The following is an 8,964-nucleotide window of genomic DNA, read 5'->3' as shown; positions in this document are numbered from 1 at the left end:
ACAAAACCACGCATAATTAAAAAGAATCAACAAAATAACAAAGAAATCGAAGGCCCTAAGTTCATCAGCGCGCGTAGAAAGGCTTAAGACGCACCACGTGGATGACTTGAGGTTGTGCGCGGCGCAGCTGTGATTGCGAAATGCGGTATGGCACTGCCAGTGCGACAATTCGTCCGGTGATGTTGTAGAGTCCAAAACATTGCGGTAACAGGTTCTCGCTAAGTTCTTGGGGACAAGACCCAAACACATACATCGGGCTGGCATTCGCCGTAGCGTCGTCATAGATCGTAGAGTCGGCTGTCGGTCCTCTGCTGGTTCTTGCTGCGCAGACGGGCGAGCTGTCGGGCTGCTTCTGCGCGCTGGCGGTAGGCGGTGACGTCGAGATTCTCTTTGTCAGTGACGTGCGGCAGCATGGCGCCGAGTGTGTTGGGTTCCTGCTGTAAAGCAGCTTGAACGGCGTGATCTGCGTTGTTTCTTGCATCGCCATGTTGTAAGCGAAGGTTATGTAGGGCAAGATAGCATCTCACCTCTTGTGTTCGACGTGGACGTATATTGTAAGCATGTAGGCGAGGGTCTTGTTCAGCCGCTCCGTAAGACCATTCGTCTACGGGTGGTAAGCAGTTGTTCTCCTGTGGATTGTCTGGCTGTATTGCAGAATCGCTTGGGTGAGCTCTGCTGTAAAGGCTGTTCCTCTGTCAGTGATGAGGACTTCTGGGGCACCATGTCGCAGCAGAATGTTCTCGACGAAAAATTTCGCCACTTGGGCCACGCTAACTTTAGGCAGAGCTTTGTTTCGGCGTAGCGGGTAAAGTAGTAGACAGCCACGATGATGCACTTGTTTCCAGATGTTGAAGCTGGAAAGGGTCCCAACAAATCCATTTCCATGAAAGGGTCCCAACAAATCCATTTCCATCTCCTGAAACGGTCAGCAAGGAGGCTCGATCGGCTGTATAATCCCGCCGCCCTTGTCGGTGGTGCCTTGCGTCGCTGGCAGTCTGAATATGTCTTGACGTAGCGGGTGACGTCGGCGGTTAGGCGCAGCCATAGTACTTCTCTTGTATTTTTGCGAGCCGACGGGAAAGCCCGAGTTGCCTCGATGTCTTATCATCGTGCATGACTTCTGAGCGGACTGCTGCGGGCACAACGAGAACGTAGTTTGCGCGGGCTGGTGAAAAGTTCTTCAAGAGGGCGTCGTTTCCTAAGAAAAACGAAGACAATTCGCGCCTAAATACCCTTGCGACAAAGTCAGTCTTGTCTTGCAAGTACTCAGCAAGGCTTCTGAGCTCCGGGTCATCTCTCTGTTCCTCGGCAAAGCCGTCTGCACTTATTGTACCTAAAAAGGCGTCCTCCTTTTCGTCATTTTGGTGCGGCGGGAGCACAGGTGCAGGAGACAGGCAGTCAGCCGCAGAGTGTTTTCGTACGGACTTCTAGGTTACAGTGATGTAATATTCTTAAGCAAAAAGTGCGCAAGACCACGTAGATGAGAAAGATGTCATATATTCTGGCGGTCTGAGGCTCTAAAGCGGCAGGCGTCCTGAAGAGTTCTCTAAATTAGCTAGCCAACACAACGCGTCATGATCGCTGACGACTTTGAACGCCCTGACATATAGGTAAGGGCGGAATTTTTATGCAGCCCAAATGATGGCGAGGCATTCCTTTTCGGTCATAGAATATTTGCATTCTGCTTTTGACAGCGACTCTCTAGCGCAAACTGATACACGTGCAAGTCCACCTTTCTTCTGGGCTAGAATAGCACCGATGCCTACTGCTGTCAGCGTAGATTTCTGAATCGGCGTCCTCACCCAAGTGCGCGAGTACCGGTGTCGACTGCATGCGTCGGCCTGCAGCATTTGCCGCTTGAATTCGACATCACATTTACCTAGATGTGTCAGCGGCAGATCAATGCGTGAAACGTCCTTGACAAAGCGCCTGCAGTAGGCACGCATGCCAAGCAATCTACGCACTGCCTTCTTGTCGATGGGCTACTGGAATGTTGCGATGGCATCTGTCTTCTGCGAGTCGGCGCGGGCTGTAGATTTGCTGATAGCATGGCCCAGGAACAGAAGCTCACCGAAAGTGAAGCGGCACTTTTCCGGCTTGAGAATCAGCCCTGATAACTAGATGGTCTCTAGCACTATCACAAGCCGCCTAAGGTGATCGTCGAAATTTCCGGCGAATACGACGTCATCCATGTAAACAAGACTGGTGTGTCACTTCAATTCGGCTAATATCGTGTTCACCACGCGCTGGAACGCTTCAGGCGCCAAGCGTAGTCCGATAGGCGTGACCTTGAACTCACAGACGCCGTCTGGCGTGATTAAGGCGGTCTTCTCGTGATCCGTATCGCCGACTTCTATTTGTCACTAGCCAGACTTGACATCCATCGACAAGAAGTATTTACCGTTGTAGAAGGTGATGACAGCGGACTACGGTGGCGTAGCCCGCCGTTGCAGAAGGGAAGGTGACCGCGGGCTACGGTGGCGTAGGTCATTGCTTCCGGCTGATGCCTCAGCGATTCGAGCACTTTGAGGTACTGCTGAATTTCCTCTCTGGCAATGGATGATGCTTGAGGCTTCGTCGAAAAGAACAACTTCTGAAGCTTCCCCCGCACGACCGCTGTGATTGTCTCGCGCAAGTCGCCATGTGCCCAGTAACGGTACTCCAGCGTAGTTTGCCAAGTTCGCGCGGCGGTTGAATTGTCGGCTCTACATTTCCAGTATTTCCTCGATGCTGGTGGCCTCGCCAACAAACTCTTTGGTCTTCGGTGCGCTTCGTATTTTTCCGGCAAAAAGTTCTTGCTTCACCCCACGCATCAGTGTGCGGGCTTTCTTCTCGCACATTTCCGGGTCGGTGTGCCGTAGTAAACGGCTCATTTATTCTGTAACGATGGCAACGTTCTCGTTAGGTAACCGCACTTCAACTTCCAGTACACTCAGGTTTCCAGTGCACTCAGGCTTCGGCCCTTTCTTACCGGAAGACGCTCGTGAACGTCCTCGGGAAGTTACTGCGGAACAGGTCCCGCGTTGTAAGGGTGGATTCCTGGTTCTCGAACCATGTCTTCGCGGCATCTTCCAAGGAGAAGTACATGTGGCGCAGCTTATCCTCAGAGGTCCAGTTGTTGAAGGCTGACAGCCTTTCAAAAGTCTCGAGCCAGGTTTACGGACCGTCCAACGAAGCTTCACGAATGGTAGGTGGCTCCCTGGCTTGTTGAAGCACGATAGGGGATGCTGGGGCAGCCTTTGTGGTTGTTGACTTGGCCACGGTCTTCCTGGTGGTCTCAGGCAAACGTTCTTGCTCCGGGGGCAGTCTTTGCAGCCTGCAGCTACCACACTGGTGCTTGGCGACGTTGGAGTTTTCTTCGGAGTTTGGGCTTGGATCACGGCTTGTTGGGGGCATCCGGTGAATGAACGCAAATCACCTCCACCGGATGTCACGTAGTGGTGACAGTGATGAAAACAGCAAGGCTCTGAATGACGAAGCTTGCGCTTTATTGGGCTCACCTGTGCACTCAAAAGCAAGTTACACTCAAGGAACAACGATTGCGGCGAGCACAGTCGGCGATCGTCGAAAATCTGATGGACGAGTCAAGAGTATCGGCTTTTATACATGTGTCATGGAATCTTCCAAGTTATCGCTGCTGCCGGCGTGTCTTCCAGAAAATGCTACGAACTTCGTGTCACACATACATGCACTCAATTACCGAAGGTTTGGCGACAACAGACAGCTGATTGAACCATCGATAACATTTGAGAAACTTCCGATACACGCAGGCTTGTCCTGCGCCGAGGGATAACATTTGTCAGACATTCATATATATATATATATATATATATATATATATATATATATATATATATATATATATATATATATATATATATATATATATATATATATGGTTGGTTAAACATTGCGGTGCTTTATTTGTTGCAGTTTTTAACGAATCTCTTTTCTGAGCGAGTTGCCACCACTGTTTTTAGCCAATAATCATGGGCCGACATGTGCCCATGTGCCCCTAGCACCACTGGTTGCCATGATATGCCAAATTTATGGGATAAAGAAACATAAACGACATTGTCGGAAGGCACATTTCTAACCCGATGCTGTAGCTATTAGGCCACGGACGTTCTTTCTCCTTTATTCCAGCTGAGCTACAAGCCTAAATAGGTGTTTGTGATCACAGATCACACTTGTTTTATGTGTGTTAAAGCAGGTAGCATTGACATCACATCCTCATCGAATTTGATCGTCTGAGACACATCACGTATTTTTATAACCAATTCGACAATGTACTCATGCACAGATCGACCTTGAACATCACAGTGACTGTATGCCAACAGTTTGTTGGCATACAAACCTTACTAAAAAATAACGCCCATCTATTATAAAACATCTTCAGGCGGTAAAAAAACGAATGCCGCATGGGCTGGTGGGTAAATTTATCTTTAAACTTCTCTGTAACGAATATGGCAATATTACACCAATGTGCTCCCGGACGATTAGAAGATCGGTGAGATGGTTCCCTTGCACAAGACAGGTAGTCAACATAACCCTGATAACTATAGACCCATTTCACTAACTAGAATGCCTTGCAAACTCATGGAACATGCCATTTATTGTCACCAGGTAACAATTATGGAAACAAACTCTTTCTTCACTGCATAAAAACACGGGTTTAGAAAGAATTACTCCTTAGAGGCACAACTTTTGTCTTTCACTGACGACTTATTTACCGCTTTAGATAGTTACTCCTTCTTAGACTGCCTTTTCATAGATTCTGCGAAAACATTCAATTCGGTATGTCATGAATTACTACTCTTTAAACTACACGCGCCTGATTTAGACCCTAACGTACTAAAATAGATAGAGTGCTTCGTGTCTGGGCGCACGCAGTTCATAACAGTTGAGGACCACAACTCTGCTCCTTGTCCTGTCACATCCGATGTACCACAGGGGTCAAGTCTAGGACCCTTGCTCTTTCTTGCTTACATTATTGGTCAACCTTCCAACATAAGCTCGTCCATAAACTGTTCGCGGATAATTGCGTTATTTATCGTGAGATAATAACTGGTAATGGCCATCTAACGCTTCAATCCGACCTAAGTAATATAAATGCATGGTGTGAGACCTGGTTAATGAAGCTGAATAGCAATAAATGTAAAGCAATGAGAGCTACTCGCCGTACTTTTCATGATCAGCGTGTGCTTATTCTCTTAATATTGTTCCCCTAATTCAGGTTTTCACTTACAGATACCTTGGTATTTATATTTCTCAGAACCTTTCCTGGCAATATCCTGTTAATCACATAACTACCAATGCTAGGCGTACTATTGGTTATATCAAACGTAATTTTAGTCTAGCTCCAACGAACTTAAAGCTCTTGCTTTATAAAACACTAGTTAGGCCCAAGCTTGAACATGCATCTTGCATAGTCAAGGGTAAAACGGACGCCAACCAAAAACCTTAAAAGTAAAGAAACCAAGACGTTACCGCTTGGCTTTCATTGTGAACAAGACGTATAGGAGCCGAAACGTACTGGTTTCTTTCATTCTAATGTTTTTGATCGGCGTCTGTTATACCCTTGACTATGAGCAACTGCGACCAGACGAGTTTTCATGGAACTCTTGTATTCATGTATCTTCCATTTGGGATCCTCATGTCAGTTCACTTAACCTCAGCATAGAAGTCATTCAGAACCGTGGAGACGTTTATTTTGTCTAACTGTTCGCTTCCCGCAAGTGTCACTTCAATGAAATTCAATCTTGACTTGCCTAACCTGTCATTTCGTCGCAAAATTTCATGACTTTGTCTATTTCATTAAATCTATCATTAAAATCCCACCTTAACAACTCTCTTTTGTTACTACCATTGTACATTTCTTCCAGAAAGTATCATCAGTTCAAGGTTGGCGTGCCATGTTGCCGCAATAACCTTCATTTCAATTCCTTAATTCCCACAACAAGCGGCGACTGGAACCACTTTCCCATTTCCGTTGTTTCAGTCGGGATTGCCAATGATTTCAAAAACTCCCTTGTTAACAACTTGTTGTAACCCTGCTAGGCTGCTAAAATGCATATTCTTCTTTCAGTTTCATACTACCGACTCCACTCTGTAATGTCTCGGCCCTGAGAGAAAATAAACGAAATGAAATGAAAACATGTTCAATATTTATTGCTTTGTATCAGTGAAAACACCTGCTTGCCCGTGGCACATAAATCCCTCTTTCCATTAACCACGTTTTAGCGGGCACGGTTCTGGCGCGAAGCGGTTCCAAGAATAAAGCAAAATGTAAATGAATTATCAGACGACGCTTTTAGACGGAATAAAGTACTTGTGTGATAACTTTCTGTTCTCGCGATGTCTTACGATTATATTCTATTTCCAGAATTTCATTTCCTCGAGTGTACGCCTTTCATCACTCTAGAGATATTTTTCAGCTCGCGCACGTAAATCGCACCTTCTATTTTCCTCCGCTGAGCTTTCTTGTTTTACAGCAAAGCTGTTTATGGCTAAAGTTCCGTGCATTTTTTGTGTCCGCCAACAAATGTGTGTGATCAAAAACCATCATCGCCAGCAGTGGCTTGTGTTACTGCTCGCGCATTCGTAGTTTTCTTGCACAGCTAGCTCCGTTGCCGCTCATGGTGCTAGCGTTCCCATACTGCCCCTCCCTCCGCGAAGGCTCTGACGCCACTGGCCCACCACCAGTCCGTGCGGTGATTTTGGTCTCAGATTCTTCGCCTCAATATATCGCTAAATGAAAGCACGAAACTCAGTGCCCTCCCGCTCTGTGAAGAAGGATGACCAGCGAAGCTTTCTTTGTATGTGGGCCACTTAATGGCAAACTACACCCCCGCCGCGGCTCGGTCCGGTATTGCACTATCTTCAAGATGGACCTACGTAAGGGGAGCGTTAACTCCTGCTTCAGCGCCGCCGCGGATCGGACAGGTATCGCACTATCTTCGGCACTGGCCCACGTGTGGAGAGTTTTATGCCTACACACGGACACGATCCTAGGGGATCTAGCCCTTAACCCGCCGTGCTTGCTGAGTGGCTATGGTGTTGGGCTGCTGAGCACGAGGTCACGGTATCGAATCGCGGCCACGGCGGCCGTATTTGGATGGGGGCGAAAGCACCCGCGTACATAGATTTAGGTTCACGTTAAAGAACTTCAGGTGTTCGAAATGTCCGCAGTCCCCTACTACGGCGTACCTCAAAATCAGAAAGTGGTTTTGGCACGTAAAACACCGTAATTTTTTAACTAGCCCCTAACAGCTTCGCTGTTATTGGTTGTAAAATTGGTTACGTCTTTGTTTCTTTAATAAATAAATAAATAAATTAGTATTTATTTATTTTTTTATTTACTTATTTATTATTGACAACGACGAACGCGGGAGCAGTGGCGCGAACGCTTTGGCACAGTAGCGCCGAGGGGCGCCAAGGAGCCACCTGTGGAAGAAGACGGCGACGCTGGAGCCAATCGGGATGCTGGTAGTTTTGTCTTAACACACGGAAACGATCTTTGCAGCTTCGCTGTAAATGTGTATAACGAATGTATAAAACGAAAAAACGCGCATGCATAAAAATAAATGTGTATGCCTACCTTTTGTCAGAATGACCACCGTGGGGATAATATATGTGCTCGTACCGTTGTTCAAAATTCTGCGTCACCTCTTTGTCGCGTGTACACAGTTTGGCCGTTCATCTACTTTCATGAAGTGGAATGGATAACGATCTTTTTTTAACGAACTGCAGTTTTTGCTTGATAAATCCCGAATAAGCTGCTTCGGTTCTCACGAGGTCTTCTAGCTCCTGTCGGAGTTCCTCTTTTTGAGCTTAGTACTCCTTTTTTTATTGCGTTTAATTTTGCCATTTGCTCAAACAACTCCCATTTTTCTTCGGCACTGTTAAGTGTGTCACTAAAAACTGCTAGATTTCTTTCTTTCTTTCATCTATGAAAACATCACCTTTGAATAACCTAAGTGTTCAATTTCCTTGTTTCCCATTCCAGTTATCATTCTTTCATTTGGCCGATCTCGAACTTCTCTAAACAATTAATGACCACTAAATGAAACAGTATCAACATCGTAGTTCTGACACAGAGGCGCAATCTCTCAACATACGTATCCTCGATCTTGTTGTGCATGACTGGTGGCTTGAAAGTGTAGGAAGTGTTGGCGACTTAGACCCCTTGCAAACTGCCACACCACTTAAGAATTGTTTGCTCACGCATTCTCGAAAGAACGCAGCACTTTCATCATTTACACTTCACAGTTGTAGTCGCCCAAAACAATAACACATATTTCACAAAAAACACACATTCCCAAAACAACAGATATCTTTCAGGCGGCTTTGTAGGCAAAATAAATCTAGGTTCGCCTCCTCTTACGTATACCACGGCGCATGCCCCATTAGAACAATTCTTGCGTGCAAGCCAGTGCTGTGAGGCGTGTTTTATTGTAGTATCCACTATACGAACACACCATGCGCTCTTTCGCCGTCGTTGATGGTTACATATAGAACACTACTATCTTGATTTCATTACGTTTTCTGAAGAACATTACTTAAATTTTACCTGTACGCTTTCCTTTACGCCAAAATTTCAATTGTGCAGGCGTGTTCGCACGTGTTTCAATCCCAGAGGCTCGTGCACAGAAGCAGTTGCATTCCGAGGTGAGACACTTTTGCTTGCCAGCTTGCGTCATCGTCTTTTTTTTTTACCCGTAGTCGCCATGGTACATACCCGATGTACTAGAAATGAAGTATAGAATTATGGCTGTTTAGGCTAGCTGGTTAGATACAGCAATGGGGGTCATAACGCTGGAAGACCCGGACGAAAGCAAGACAACAAGGACGAGCACTAACGACCAATTGAATGTTTATTTCTAAAAAAAACCGTATCTCTAGGCCCGCACACCTAAAAGGCCGGACCACCGCACATAAAAACAGAGTACCTCTTAAAGAACG

The sequence above is a fragment of the Dermacentor variabilis genome, unplaced genomic scaffold (assembly GCF_050947875.1).
Source record: "Dermacentor variabilis isolate Ectoservices unplaced genomic scaffold, ASM5094787v1 scaffold_19, whole genome shotgun sequence".
Classification (NCBI taxonomy): domain Eukaryota; kingdom Metazoa; phylum Arthropoda; class Arachnida; order Ixodida; family Ixodidae; genus Dermacentor; species Dermacentor variabilis.
The sequence above is the reverse complement of the archived record's forward strand: the minus strand, read 5'-3'. Positions refer to the sequence as shown.